Raw genomic sequence first — 14,810 nt, forward strand, 5'->3', positions numbered from 1 at the left:
TCGACCTTGGCATCTCCGTCGGATTCGGATCATTCCCCGCTCGAATCCGGATCCGTCTCTTAAGAAGTGTCGTATATAAGGATATATTGGTCATTTCGGCCTGCGTTACTCCTCTTGAACTCTGGCGAAGGTCTCTCTCGTAAGGTCCGTCCGCCGCTCCTCTTCCTCATCAAACTCGCGTTTACGCTGGCCGAGATCTAGCGCCATTTTCTGCCTCTATTTTGTTTCTCCTGGACTTATGGGCTTATAGGATTTGTAGCTTATCTCTTTGGTAGTTTGGTTTTAATTTGACTATTGGTATTTGGATTTCTCTGTTAAGGTTTCGGCAATGGAGATCGTCGGGATTAAGTTCAGTTGAATTCTGCTTTCATGGTTGCTACCAATTTATGATTTCATTTTGCCTTGGGATAGTATTGATTGGTTCTCTTGTGATCGGTCTGAGGTCAAAATAGTAGATCCAGTCTTAAGCTAGAACCGAGGGTTTCTGCATGTGAAGGTTCATATGTTCCAGAACGAAGAAATGGTCTTTTGGATTAATGGAAACATGGACCTTCATAGAACTAAACCGCTGGAGATGGTCAATTGAACCCACTCCAGGTGACTAAGTTTACAACAAATGTAGTGTTCTTTTCTAATAATTGTCAGTGGTTAGTGTTAGATTTTCATACATGAAGTCCTTAAGCAAAGTAGAGTGAGCATAAATATATTGTTATGATTTATTTCTCTGGTTGCTCTTACAATACAAGAAATGAAAAATAGAAGAACTCGTTGAAAACTTCATGTTGGATTGTTTTTTTCATGTTGGCTTATTACGGCCTAAACTTTGGCTGATTATGATAAATTGAGGTGAAAACTGTTTTTATGCAAATTAGAATGAGAATAAATCTGTGATCAACAAGTCTACTCTATGTTTTACCAATATTATAGTTTATACTTAAATTTTCTAAATAAGTAAAAAGTTTCACCGGTTTTGTACCAATAGAGTATTCCTTGGTTTCATTTTCTATTTTAAGAGTTTGTTTTTATGCCTTGAGGTCTTTCTGGTTGCTCTTAGAAGACAAGAAATGAGAAAAAGGACAACTCATTGGAAACTCCATGTTGGCTTATTACAGCCTAAACTTTGGCTTTCCTTGTTAGATATATGGTAGATTGTGATGAAGCCAATTTTTATGCAAAGTCGAGCGAGCATAATAAATCTATTATCAACAAATCTGCTGTATGTTTTATCAATATTATAGTGTATACATTAATTTTCTAAATCTGTATAAAGTTTCACTGATTTCATACAAATAGAGTATTCCTCTATTTGTTTGATTTCACTTGCTATATTAATAACTTTTGTTTATGACTTGAGGTCTTTCTGGTTGCTCTTAGAGAACAAGAAATGAAAAATAGGATAACTCATTGAAAACTCCATGTTGGCTTGTTACAGCCTAAACGTTCCTTGTTATATACATGGTAGATCGTGATGGAAGTCAGTTTTTATACAAAGTAGAGCGAGCATAAATCTATTATCAACAAATCTACTGCATGTTTTATTTATATTATAGTATATACATAATTTTCTGAATCAGTATAAAGTTTCACTGGTTTCATACCAATAGATTATTCCTCATATGCTTGATTTCACTTGCTATTTTAAGAGCTTATGTTTCTGACTTAATGTGTTTCTGGTTGCTTTTAGAAAACAAGAAATGATAAATAGAAGAACTTATTCAAAACTTCATGTTGACTTATTACAGCCTAAACTTTGGCTTTACTTGTTAGATATTGGTAGCTTCATATGTGTTCTACATGTCACTTGTAAGATCGCCATTGGCTACATTGATATTTTGAGTGCAAGCCATATTGATCTCTGTTCATCTAATTCTGTTGCTTGACATATACAATGACATGCATCTGCATTTCAAGAAAAACTTGTTCATTCAGATCTTTCAAGATTTGTCGCGTCAAGAACAGCTAAAACAAATGCCATTGTGGATGTTTTGCTTGTTTGTCTGTCATCATCATCCTCATCGGCACCATTGGATAACTTGGACAACTGGGGGGGCTATCATCTTCGACGAAGCTTCGCCAGCATCACCTTAGTCATCGTCATCAGGAGCCTCTTAGCATTGATGAGCGCAATGATGGGAGCTTCTGATGGCTGCTAGGTTTCATTGGTGTTTGCTCAAAAGCTTTAGGGTCAACGTCCGGAGTGTCTGAAGCTTTTAGTAGTAGATTTGTGAGTTTAAGATTTTTAGTGTTTATTGTCATGACATGATCTCTATTAAATCGATAAACCGAAAACATTTAAATCTAAATTAATAATAATACATCTATCACACTCTAATATATGAATTCAAGTCTATGCCATTTTGATGTGGGGTTAAATTGGGGCGTTACAATCTTTCTCAAGTAAGGCTACGGGTCAAACTCCAACATAACAAATATGAGATTTAATCTATAAATTAATTTTTATATTATTTATTATAATTTAATCTAATAAAATGATTGAGAGAATATCATATATTTTTAATATTATTAATCGACTTTGGATGAATATTATTTATAGGTTTCGGAGCAACTGATTATAATGACATTTTTTAAACAATGGGTAGATCGAAAGAGCGTTAGTGAGTAGGTTTTTCACTTGATTAGTTAATGACGATGGATAGGATATTAATTATCTTTAATAGATGTTATGCATCTAAATACAAACTTGCAGTGTGTATGAAAAGGGCATTCCGGTGGGAGCCGCGCGGCACTTGTGCGAAGCTATACGACGAAAGGAGGACAGGACTGAATAGGACAAAAAGGGCGAGGGGATAGAAATGGATGCGGAGGTCCCCGCCAACATCGGCCCCATGTCAAATGGCATCCGACTCACCACGAGCTGACCGAGTCGGAAGACTCGGCGGGTCGGCCCACTTGAACTCCTCTCCGAGTTCATTTGATAATATATGATTTAATGGTTTTGATATGTATTATTATTTTTCTTAAAATAAATCAATTCTTAGGATGATAACAAGTAGAGTAGTGGTGACTTTAGTCCTATTAATTTCATTTTTAATTTGAATATAAAATTTCCTATCAGTAGCTATTTTACTATTTATATCACGTAAAATTGTGATGTAATCGATGAACCATATATTTTCAATTAAGTGAATATTTAGTTGAAGGTTTTCGGCCTAGTGATCAAACGCAGTCATTGGATGACACCTGTGGGTTCCGCAGTTACTAATACGGGCCCCGCTTAGAAGCCAATGGGACGATACTTTTGTGTGTTTGGTGATCTGAGATTGGAAACCTACCTACGTCAAAAGTCAATAATGGTACATGTATGGAGAGGCCGAGTCATCACCCGTGTGACCGATTTCGGTGCCGAGTCGTACTTCCCCATGTGCCTCACTCACCTGTACGACCCAGAAGGAAACACAGCGTGCGCGTACGATCGAGAACGAAACAGAGCCTCCGCACTGCACCGGGAAGGGGAAAATACGTGGTCGCGGCAGCGTCACCTCCTTCATCCACCGCCGAGCCCGGTTGTGGATTCCGCAGGGCTCGCAGAAAGGCGCGATCTTGAGCGTGGATTCCCGGCTTCCGGTGCTCAATTTGCTTGGCCTGCAAGAAAGATGGCAGCTTGATTAGGACGAGCACTTCATCTGATTTCGGCGATATTGTTCTCAAACAGTAGGGAAACGAACGTGTTTTTTTGTTGTGTGTACTTGATTCATGGTTGTCGAGGCTAGATTTATCCTACTATTGCACTTCATCTTCTCCACAGGTCTCTTACAGAGACTGAGGGGTTTGATCAAGAAAGAAGAAGGAATAAAGGGAAGAAGGCTGGAATACGCAGAATCCATATTGACCAAAAAGGAGAGATTTTGTGGTCCTTTTTTATTCTTCTTCAACATGGTAACCTCATCTCTCTGTTGATTGCCAGTCCAGGTGAGTTTATGGTCTCACAACATCAAGATGTAGTTTTTATACTGCCATTTGTGCTACTTTAATGTCTTCAAACCCATCTTTTGGACGTAGATTGAGAGAGAGAGAGAGAGAGAGAGAGAGGAAAAGAACCAGCTGCTTTATCCTCCTCCTTTTGTTCTCTGTTGCAAGTCTTCCATTTTGGTCTGCCTCCCTATTTGCAGCAGCTTATTTCCATGTTCCTGAGATCGAAGATTCAAGATATTATTCTGAGGGAGAGGTCCAAGGCAGTCAGCAGGAAAAAAGAGTTGATGCCCGATACCACCTCTTCCCCACCTCCCAACCCCGCCTTCACTTCTCCAAATCTCCTTGTGGAGGGCTGCTCTGTGAGGAAGAGTTCCATGTACTCTGAGGACGCAATAGGTCCCAAGTCCATGCTAGCGACCATACCATTCTTTGCCACTGGGAACCGGTCCTCATCTGATAGTAGAGACTGCAAGACAAAGCCCCTGTCAGTAGAGACTGCAGCTGCCACCACTGGCACTGAGAGCAGACACCATCCTTGGCACAATCGAAGCTCACGAGCCATTGGACTTGGCCTTGTTGATGCTCTGAGCAATGAGGAGACTGGTGATGTAGGGTGTACGATGGTTGTCTTTGGGTGTCAGCTTAAGATTCAAACACTTCCTGGTCTATCCAACTCCATGTCCCCTGTGTCCATTGAGTCTCCTCGGTCTATCATGGAGTTCGGTAGCAAGACTAAGACTTCTCAGATGGATTCATATTTACCTGGCAGAACGGTTTCTGGTTGTCTTTTCTCCTCAGTTGTTCATGGGTCACATGTCCCCAACCGAGATTGAGCTCTCAGAAGATTACACTTGTGTGATATCGCATGGGCCTATCCTGAAGAAAACACATATCTTTCATGATTGCATCATTGAGAGCTGCGACAGAGAGTTCCTTACCTTGAAGAAGAGTACATGTATGGATGATCCGTCAGGATATGCTGCAGATACTTCATTGAGCTGCTGTGTTTCTTGCAAGGAGGATATTGGGAAGGGGAAGGGAATTTCTCTTTACAGGTTGGTTAGCTAGTCTCTATATCTTGAAGTATGGATACTTTGGATTGCCTAGTGTCAAAACCAGATGCTTAAGTTTGTTTTGAAATTATTACAGTTCTTTCTTTCCTAAGCTGAGTTGAGTTTTGTTATTAGCTAATAAAATCACCAGTATAACTTTTTGATACTGAGATAATTTTGAACCTATGAACAGTTTTACTTTGATCTGATATATTATTAATAGTAAGTCAAATATCACTGAATTAATATAGAGCTAGTTGTTCTTTGGTTCATTCTGCTGTTCCCCGAGTATGCAAGTCTCTTCATTTCTGAAGCTGCAACCTTGCAATGGTCATTGAGAACCACATTGAGAAAAAATGTGGATCGAGGAACCAATGTAGGTCTCCCAATAGATTTATCTACCATGTTATGGCCATGTATCCTGTTTAATGAAATCACTAGGGTTGCTGTTGCCTACAATCCATGATCAGAACTTTTCAACTTTTTTCTTGTAATATTTGAGAATGCGATAAGTTTGTAAATCAAAACATCCATTAGGATAGCCACTGCATGTCCCAATTGTAATGTATAGATAGGTCTAGTTCTATCACCATGAATGTTGTAATTTAGACAACAACCTTGAGACATAAGGTCTCAACTTTTTAGCATCAACTCTATCAATATCTTTCCATTATTGAGTCTGATTGAGGGCAATATCACGAACTTAACCTATAAGCCGTCAAATCTCTATTTGAAAATGATAAAAGTTATTTTAGGTCTTTCTTTATCTGTCCTCACACCACTAGTCCTAATTGATTTGTCTTGTTTAACCATTGTATTTGTGTATCTTCCTTGTAGATGTACATAGTTCATACCACCACAAAATGCTTTCTTTCATTTGACATTGATCTAAATTTAATTCTTGATTGTCAATTTTTTTTTTTTTTTTTTTTTTCTGTCTTCACAATATAAATTCCTGATATGGCTGCATTCCAGTTTCAGGCTTATCGAAGAAAATTTTGCTTCCGGTTTTAAATTATGGCTCCTGCTTGTCTTCTGCCTTTGGATGGTGTCATTTTTCTCTTAAAATGATAGTTCTGATAAAATGTGACTTGGTTGATCCATGTTCTTCTTGCAGAGGAGAGAAAGGATTGTGTAGCCATGAATGCGGCTACCAAGAGGTGGTCTCCGATGAATAGACAGAGAACGCTGACCGAGTATCTGAAATCAGCATGTTCTCTTCCTGGAAGTGAACTTTGGGTGTCTGCTTCCTTGTATAGTTTCTTTTTCAGAAGTCTTCTGGGTTAAAATCAGGATACTAAGAGCCATCAAAAGTAATTTTATTGAATAGTTCGGGTTAACCATAAATGAGGCTGGTATGGTGAGATTTTGCCGGTGTGGTTTTTTCTGATTGCTTGTGATTTCTATTCATGCTTTTTTGTTAATGCAGGTGAGGAACCAGTAATAATTGTCAATCAGGTTATGTTAGAAACATTTTATGTAGAATTCTGATATATAGCAACTAGCAAGCATGCTTCATTCAGAATTCCAATTAAGCAGCCAACCATCACAGAAGTGGCCAAATAGGGTTTCCACAGAATGCAGTCCCATCCAGCATTCTCTTGGTGGTGTTGCTAGTCCACATGCTAAAATGAGCAGCGCAAGAATCATTCCTGAATTGTATGTCAGACAAACTCTAGAAAGTGATTTGCCAAGATGTCAAAGTGTATTATTCATTTGGTGTCATGCTCTGCGACTTGGAATCAACCTCTTTCTTTCTTTACGGGATAAGATTGTATATTGATCCTCTCTCCAGACTTTTAATTTGAAGTTCTTGAAGTTGTTGCACTGTGGTCTTGTTGGAAATGCACCTGGTTCTCGACTCCTTCCTCAATTTTTCCATGAACAGCTGCAGTTCTTCCTTTATTTCCAAGCTTTGGTATAACCCAATTTTCTCGGTGTCCATGCAACCTCAAGAAGTCATATAGTCTCAATTATTTAAAATTGATTACATGGATCTTTTGGGGTTCATCTGTATATATCAGAAGGTGCATTAACATATTTTCTTTCTTCTTTTTATAGCCATTTTGATGAAGCAGTGGAATCATATATATATATATATATATATATATATATATATATATATATATATATATATATATATATATATATATATATATATATATATATATATATATATATAGCCAGGTCTATGTGACATTTTGACATATAGATATCCACACACATGAATATACCTTCAATTTTTTTTTTTTTATCATAAAAGTCGTGATGTTAGATTATTTGAATTATAAATTTAACCACAAAATATTAGAAAAAAATATGAGGAATAAAACCTCCAATATGATACCATTGACGTACATATTTTACAAGTTTGAGTCCTAAATGCCAATTAATATCAACGGAACAAGAGTTTGGACTTTTTCCTTTAAATAAAAGAAAAAATATATATGTATATGCCCTTACAGTTTTGTAATTGTTACGTTTGCATATTCTACATCACAAATTTAGCTTTGAGATACAACGTCTGGTGACATTTCGTGTTTTGCAAGTTCATTTTGGAGAATGGTTTCTCGGCACCACAGAACGTGGGTTCAGTTCGCCTGGCCGTAAGTCAGATTTAGTGGCACCACATTAGGGGCTGATGTTGACTATTAATTAAAGACACTGGAATTAAATTATATATATATATATATATATATATATATATATATATATATATATATATATATATATATATATATATATATATATATATATATATTCTATCACTTAATTGATTAATTTGTAATCATCTACATATATTTGATTCACCGCTCATTTCAAATTTTTCTCATACTTTTAACAAATGATTCACACAAAGATTCATTTAAAGAACCAAAAATGATATCATCAATATATATTTAGATAATAAAAAAATTATTTTTAAAATATTTAATAAACAATATAGTATCGATCTTGTCTTTTATAAAATTATTTTAAATAAGAAAAAAACTAAGCCTCTTATACGAAGCCCTAGGGGCTTGTTTTAATCCATAGAAAACCTTACACAACTTAAACATATAATTCAGAAAAATTACATTCTCAAATCCAAGTATTCGAAAATAAAGTCATTAAGAAAAACACTTTTAACATCCATTTGAAATAACTTAAAATTATTACAACTAGCATAGGTAAGAAGAATCCTTATGGCTTCAAGTTTAGCCATAGAAGTGAAAGCTTCTTCGTAATCGATACATTATTCTTGGTTGAAACATTTGACTTCTAGTCTAGCCTTGTTTCTTACCACAATACCAAGTTTATCTTGCTTGTTTCTAAAGACCCATTTAGTACCAATTACCAAATGGTCATTAGGTCTAGGAACAAGCTTACATATCTCATTTCTCCCAAATTGATTTAACTCTTCATACATTGCAAAGACCCATGAATCATCTTTTAGGGCTTCGTTCATGCATTTAGGTTTAATTTACGATAAAAAGGCTATATTCGCACAAAAAATTTTAAAAGAAGAACGAGTTTGAACACTTTTTGATGTATCTTCAATTATTAGCTCCTTAGGATAAGCATCTACATACTTTTAATTCATAGGTAAGGATTCTTTGGAAGAAGATACATCCAAGTTGCTTGGGGGAGGAGAGTATTCATTTGAATTTAAAGCATCAAAATTAAAATCATCATTAAAATTATTTTTCTTAAATTTGGGAAGCTCATTAAAAACAACATGAATGGATTCCTCGATAACTAAAGTTCTTTTATTAAAAACATGAAAGGCTTTAGAATTAGAGGAATAACTAAGAAAAATACCTTAATCGAATTTAGCATCAAATTTTCCTAAGGTATTTTTTATTTAAAATAAAATATTTACACCCAAAAACTTTAAAATATGAAATATTAGATCTTTTATTGTTCTACAATCCATAGGGAGTTTTGGAAAGTAATGGTCTTACAAGGACCCTATTCATGACATAGCATGTCATGTTAATGGCTTCAACCCAAAAATATTTGAGTAGGCTATGATCATTTAACATGGTTCTTATCATTTCTTATAAGCTCATATTTTTTCTTTCAACTACTCTATTTTGTAATGGATTTCTTCAAGTAGAGAAATTATGGTTGTACCTATTTAAATCATAAAAGTTTTTAAAATCATGGTTTTGAAATTTACTACCATGATCACTTCCAATAGAGGAAATCATAAAACCCTTTTCATTTTGAACTAATTTATAAAATTTTAAAAAATATTTAAAGCAATCACTTTTATGTGCCAAGAAGTATGTCCAAGTATATCTACTATAATCATCAACAATTACAAAGGCATATTTACTACCTCGTAGGCTTATTATATCAATTAGTCCAAATAAATCTAAATGGATCAATTGTAGTGGTTTAGAGATACTTATTTGATTTTTTGATTTAAAACTACTTTTTATTTGTTTTCCTAGTTAGCATGATGCATTACAAACTTAGTCTTTAACAAATTTAATTTTAGGCATACCTCTTACTAGTTCTTTAGTTATAATTTATGAAATTAGTTTCATACTTGCATGGCCTAATCTTTTATACCAAAGCCATGTATTATCATTTAAAATTGAAAAGCAAGTTTCATTACAAAACTCATCAAGATCAATAGTATAAATATTGTTGGTCCTTAAAGCAATCAAGGATCTATTTATGTGTGGTATTTCTATAATGCAAACATTAGATTCAAACTTGATGTTGTAACTTTTATCACATAATTGACTAATGCTTAGTAAGTTATACTTTAAACTATCTACTAATAAAATATTTTCAATCAAAAGGTTTAATTTGTTATGTATATTTCCTTTTCTAATAATTTTTCCTTTGTTGTTGTCTCCGAATGTGACAAATCCTTCGTCTCAGCTAGTGAGCTTAGAGAAGTGTATTGGAACTTTGGTCACATGCCTTTAGCATCCACTATCAAGGTACCATCTCTTGCTCCTAGCTTGTGATTATAGACATATTTACAAGAAATGAGGTTTTCTTTTAGGTACCCATTTAATCTTGGGTTCCTCGTAAATAGATCCATATAGCATTGAGTGGTTTAGGGTTCCTTTAGGAACGCAAATCAATTTGTGTGAACTAAACTATTTAAATAGACATTTGTAAGCAAAATGATCATGTCTTCCATAAAAATTATATTTTTCTCTCGGTGAAACATGTAATGTAGGTCCTTTAATGAAAATAGTTGGCTTTTGTTGAGTGTTACTCACAAAGCCAATTTCTTCCTTCTTATGAACATGACCCTTATTAGTAAGAATCATGTTTAGAGATTTATTATCTATTTTACAGTTTTCTAATATTTCTTGTAGTAAGACATTTTCTTTCTTAAGTGAATCTATCTCATTACACTTAGTGCACGAAGCTAACATACTATCATTATGCTTATTTTTTAATTTATCAAATTCACTAATAAGAGAAGCATGCTCTTTTTTGAATAATTTATATTTTTTATTAACTAATTTACATTCATCAAACAAATCATAAAAAGTACTTAATAATTAATCAAAAGATAAATGAGCTTCGATTGAGTCACTTATATCATCGCCAAATGCCATTAATGTATAGTTTGCAACTTTTTCTTTGTTGGTTGGCTTCTTATCTTCGGATGCACTTAAATCGTCCTAAGCCACCTTGAGTGTCTTCTTTTTCTTTGATAGCTTATTTTTCACTTGGAGGCATTCATTTTTTAAGTGCCCCTGCTTCTTACATTCGTAGCATATGATTGTGTTCTTTTTTAGTTCATTTTTATTCTTAGTATCTTATTTTATAAAATTTGTTTTGTTTCGTCTTATGAATCTTTTGAATTTTTTTGTTAGAAGTGTCAAGTCCTTATCATCACTTAAACTTTCACTCGAGTGGTCTTCTTTAATTATAAGTGTCATATCATTCCTATTCTTTGGAAGGTTATTCTCATGTTCATCATGTGTCTTACACGTCATTTCGTAGGTCATTAATGACCCGATAAGTTCTTCAAGAGCAAAGTTGTTCATGTCCTTGGCTTCTTGTATTACCGTCACTTTTAGATCCCAACTTTTCGGAAGGGATCTTAGTATTTTATTGACAAGTTCAGTATTAGAAAAACCTTTATCAAGTGTTTTCAAACCATTGATGACATCTATAAATGGGTGTACATGTCTCCAATAGTTTTGTTTAGTTTCATTTGAAACAACTTAAAATTTATGCCCCAAAAGATTAATTTTTAACTCTTTAACCTTACTTGTGCCTTCGTGTGTGACTTCGAGTGTATACCAAATCTCATGTGCAGTTTCGCATATAGAAATCCGATTAAATTTATTTTTATGAAGAGCATAAAACAAAGCGTTCATCGCTTTAGCATTTAAGGAGAATGTCTTCTTTTCCAAATCATTCCATTCATTCATTGGTTTGGAAGACTTCTCAAAATCGTTTTCAATAATATTTCATAATTTAAAATCTATAGAAAGCAAGAAAATTCTCATCCTGGTTTTCTAATAAGTGTAGTTTGTCTCATTGAACATAGGAGGATAAGTGATTGAATATCTCTGTTGATTACAGGCAAAAGTCATCTCTCTTAGGTTTAAACCAAATAAAGAGTAGCCTTGCTCTAATACCAACTATTAGGATCAAATCGACACTAAGAGGGAGAGTAAATTAGTACTTACGAAAAATATTTCATCGATTCAGGAAACTTTAATTATTTTGAAAAGCTTGATTTGATGAAACTCGTATCGAAATTGATATCGAAAGTGTGTTTCACTTGAATTAAATATAATAAGTAATTAAAAATAAAGTATAACAGTAATAAAGAGCAAATTTATAGTGGTTTGGTCGTCATGACCTATATCCACTTCCGATTCCTCCTCCTTTGAGGCCACCGGCGTCCACTAATTATCTTCCTTCAATGGGCGAAGACTAACCACCCTCTTATAACACTTTTTTCTTTCACAGGTTTAGGAGACAACCCTTGCAAGCCTCACACCTCTCTTGAAGAAAGGGAAGAGGAGGACACTTAGCAATTTTACAACCCAAAATCTCGAGATTTTTTTTTTCACACTTTCATTGCTCTTTCATGCAGAAAAGAGTGGAATATTTATAAGCCCTAATGGCTTTAGAAATTGAGCTAAAAAGTGTCTCATCATAGGTTTCCAAGGAACTGGTGGTACCATCGTGATTATTGGGTGGTACCATCGCCTGCAAACTGACACTGAGCGGTACCATCGCCCAGTCTGGGCAATATTACTACCTGATAGAGCCTCGGAGATCAAACTCTAGCGATACCACCGCCTGACAGGGCGGTACCATCGCTTGGCAACAATAACTACCGGTGGTACCACCGTCCAATCTAGGTGGTACCACTGCCCACCTAGGAGGCTAAGCCTCAAGTGGTACCACCACTCAGTCTGGGCGATGCCACTGCCTGACGTGGCTCCAAGTGGTTGAATGGGCTATCCAACCGACCCAATTCAGCCCTGTTAAAGGCCTAGTTGGCCCCTAATTGAGTTAGTAGGATTTCTCCCAAAACTAACTCAAATTAAAACCCTAACTACGATAATTAAGGCTAAACAATTATAATGCAAGCAATCCTAGTTGTCCAGCACATCAATTGTTCATCCGAACTTTCGGTGAACTTCCAACGAACTCCCTGCGATCTTTCGGTGAGTTTTCGCAAACTCCCAATGAACTTCCAGTGAGTTTTCACTATATTGACAATCCTTTGGTGTATCCCCCAATTCATTCGGCCCAACTTCGATTCTACTTTAATTGTTTTGCCTCTCTCATGATCGTAGTTAGTCCTACATCATTTATCTTAACATATAGATTAGATCATTTATTCACCAATTGATTTCATCATCAAAATCCGAGATTCAATAGTTCATACTTAGATAAATCCTTGGCCAAGGTCATTCAGATTGAGAGAAAAAGAGTTCTATGAGAGAATCCGATTAGAGCGAGACTCGAGAAGAAATCATATGGGCCTAACAACATCATGGCCGAGGTACTATTTCTAAGATATTAGATAGATTATGAGCTATAGGTATATAGTAACTGAGGACAAATATGTCCAAATGATTGGATTCCCTTATATCATTTGGGGACTACGGCGTAGTAGCCTAGTAAGTCCGTAGTCGATGAGTCGAGTGAATTATTATGGAGATAATAATTCACTTAGCCAGAAAAAGTTCGAATATGTATGACTCACAGCCAGCTCAATATTGGGCATAGAGGGTAACACACATATGGTATGTTTTGCGACGAGTAGAGGTTCGGATATGAGATATCTGTTGGAGCTCCTATCTTATTGGATATCCATTAAACCCCCAAATTATTGAATCTCATATATAAGATCCAATAAGTGCTAATAAGATATTATTGGGTAGAGACCCACTAATCTAATATACTTGGGTAATTGGATACAGATCCAATAGCCAATATGGTAGGATCCATTAGGGTTAAGTTGATATGGAACCTCTATAAATAAGAGGGAACCAAAGGGTCATAGGCTATGCCTTTTTGGATGTCACATTCTATTCTCTTCTTCCCTTCTCCTCCTCAGCCAACAGTGTGAAGATTTGGGCAATGATTTGAGGAGTGTCTTCGCAGCCCCTACTATATGGATCACCGGTAGAGAGGAGGACACTTGACCTCCTTCATCATCATCTATAGGGCTGTAGGATTTTAGGAATATACGATCTTCCTACGTAACACAACTATCTCATATGTGGTTTTCAATTTCGCTAATTTTTGCACATCAAACTTCACACGACGACAAACACATTTTTGAAAAATATGAGATTTTTATATTTTTGTGCTTCCGCTACATATATGATGCTACCCCTAGATTTTCCTACAGGTTGCTGGACCCTGTTTGGCGGTGGCACCACCAGACTAGGGCGGTAGAACCGCCTAGGGAGCGATCTCCCAAGTGGTTTGGGTGGTGGTACCGCCCAGACTGGGCGGTGGTACCACCGGTAGTTATTACCTACCAAGTGATGGTACCGCCTGCTAGGCGATGGTACCATCAGAGCTCAATCTCTGAGAACTTTGTCAGACGATGTTACCGCCAGATTAGGTAGTGGTATCGCACAGTGTCAGAGTATCAGGCGATGGTACCGTCAATACCCTAGAAATCCGGGACGAGACACTTTTTGGCTCCAATTTTGAAGTCATTGGGTCCTATAAATACCCATCCTTTTCTGTATGAAAGGGTAACAGAGTACAATCAAAGTATAAAAAAATCTCTAAATGTTGTAAAAGTGAGAAGAGTCCTCCTCCCTTTCTTTAGCTTTGTAATCATCCAAGAAGAGGTGTGAAGTTTTTTATAAGGGTTATCTCCTAAACCGGTAAAAATGAGAAAGTGTTGTAAAGAGGTGGTTGGTCTTTGCCTATTGAAGGATGACCATTAGTGGACGTCGATGATCTCAACGGAGGAGGAATCGAAAGTGGATGTAGGTCACAACGATCGAACCATTATAAATTATGGTGTGTTCATTCCTTACTACTTAATATCTTTACTATATTCAACTTTACTTCATTACAAATTGTCTAATCCCTTATTCTCTACTCATTCAAGATAAATGAAATGGTTTTCATCATATGAAGATTTTCAAACTGACATAATTTTTTCGTTGCACTCTCTCACTATCGCTCTTGATCATATTAATATATGAACGCATGTTTAAAGAGAAATCAAATGTTAAATATTTTAAGTTCTTCATACTGTATTTGTATACTAGACTAAAAAGGAAGTAAACTTAATGCTAAAACTATGAAATGCATCTTTTAACTAAAAAACATATATGCATCTTTAACTAAAAAACATATATGTAT

At 35.6% G+C, this 14,810-nt stretch overlaps 2 long non-coding RNA genes across 3 annotated transcripts; both read left to right on the plus strand.

Annotated features, from left to right (window-relative positions):
* Window positions 1–110: 110 nt before the first annotated feature.
* LOC135640012 (uncharacterized) lies at window positions 111–2,255 on the plus strand. Its single transcript, XR_010497126.1, has 2 exons — window positions 111–144; window positions 1,930–2,255. It is a non-coding gene; the product is annotated as an uncharacterized LOC135640012 (long non-coding RNA).
* An 831-nt stretch (window positions 2,256–3,086) lies between these two features.
* Window positions 3,087–6,679, plus strand: LOC135640704 (uncharacterized). 2 transcript variants are annotated; one of them, XR_010497441.1, is made up of 5 exons: window positions 3,087–3,672; window positions 3,767–3,930; window positions 4,021–4,988; window positions 6,103–6,340; window positions 6,415–6,679. It is a non-coding gene; the product is annotated as an uncharacterized LOC135640704 (long non-coding RNA). The 2 variants fall into 2 exon arrangements; XR_010497440.1 differs by having other exon boundaries at window positions 3,094–3,672; window positions 6,103–6,679.
* Window positions 6,680–14,810: the final 8,131 nt, after the last annotated feature.

This window comes from Musa acuminata, chromosome BXJ3-6 (assembly GCF_036884655.1).
Source record: "Musa acuminata AAA Group cultivar baxijiao chromosome BXJ3-6, Cavendish_Baxijiao_AAA, whole genome shotgun sequence".
NCBI classification, from domain to species: domain Eukaryota; kingdom Viridiplantae; phylum Streptophyta; class Magnoliopsida; order Zingiberales; family Musaceae; genus Musa; species Musa acuminata.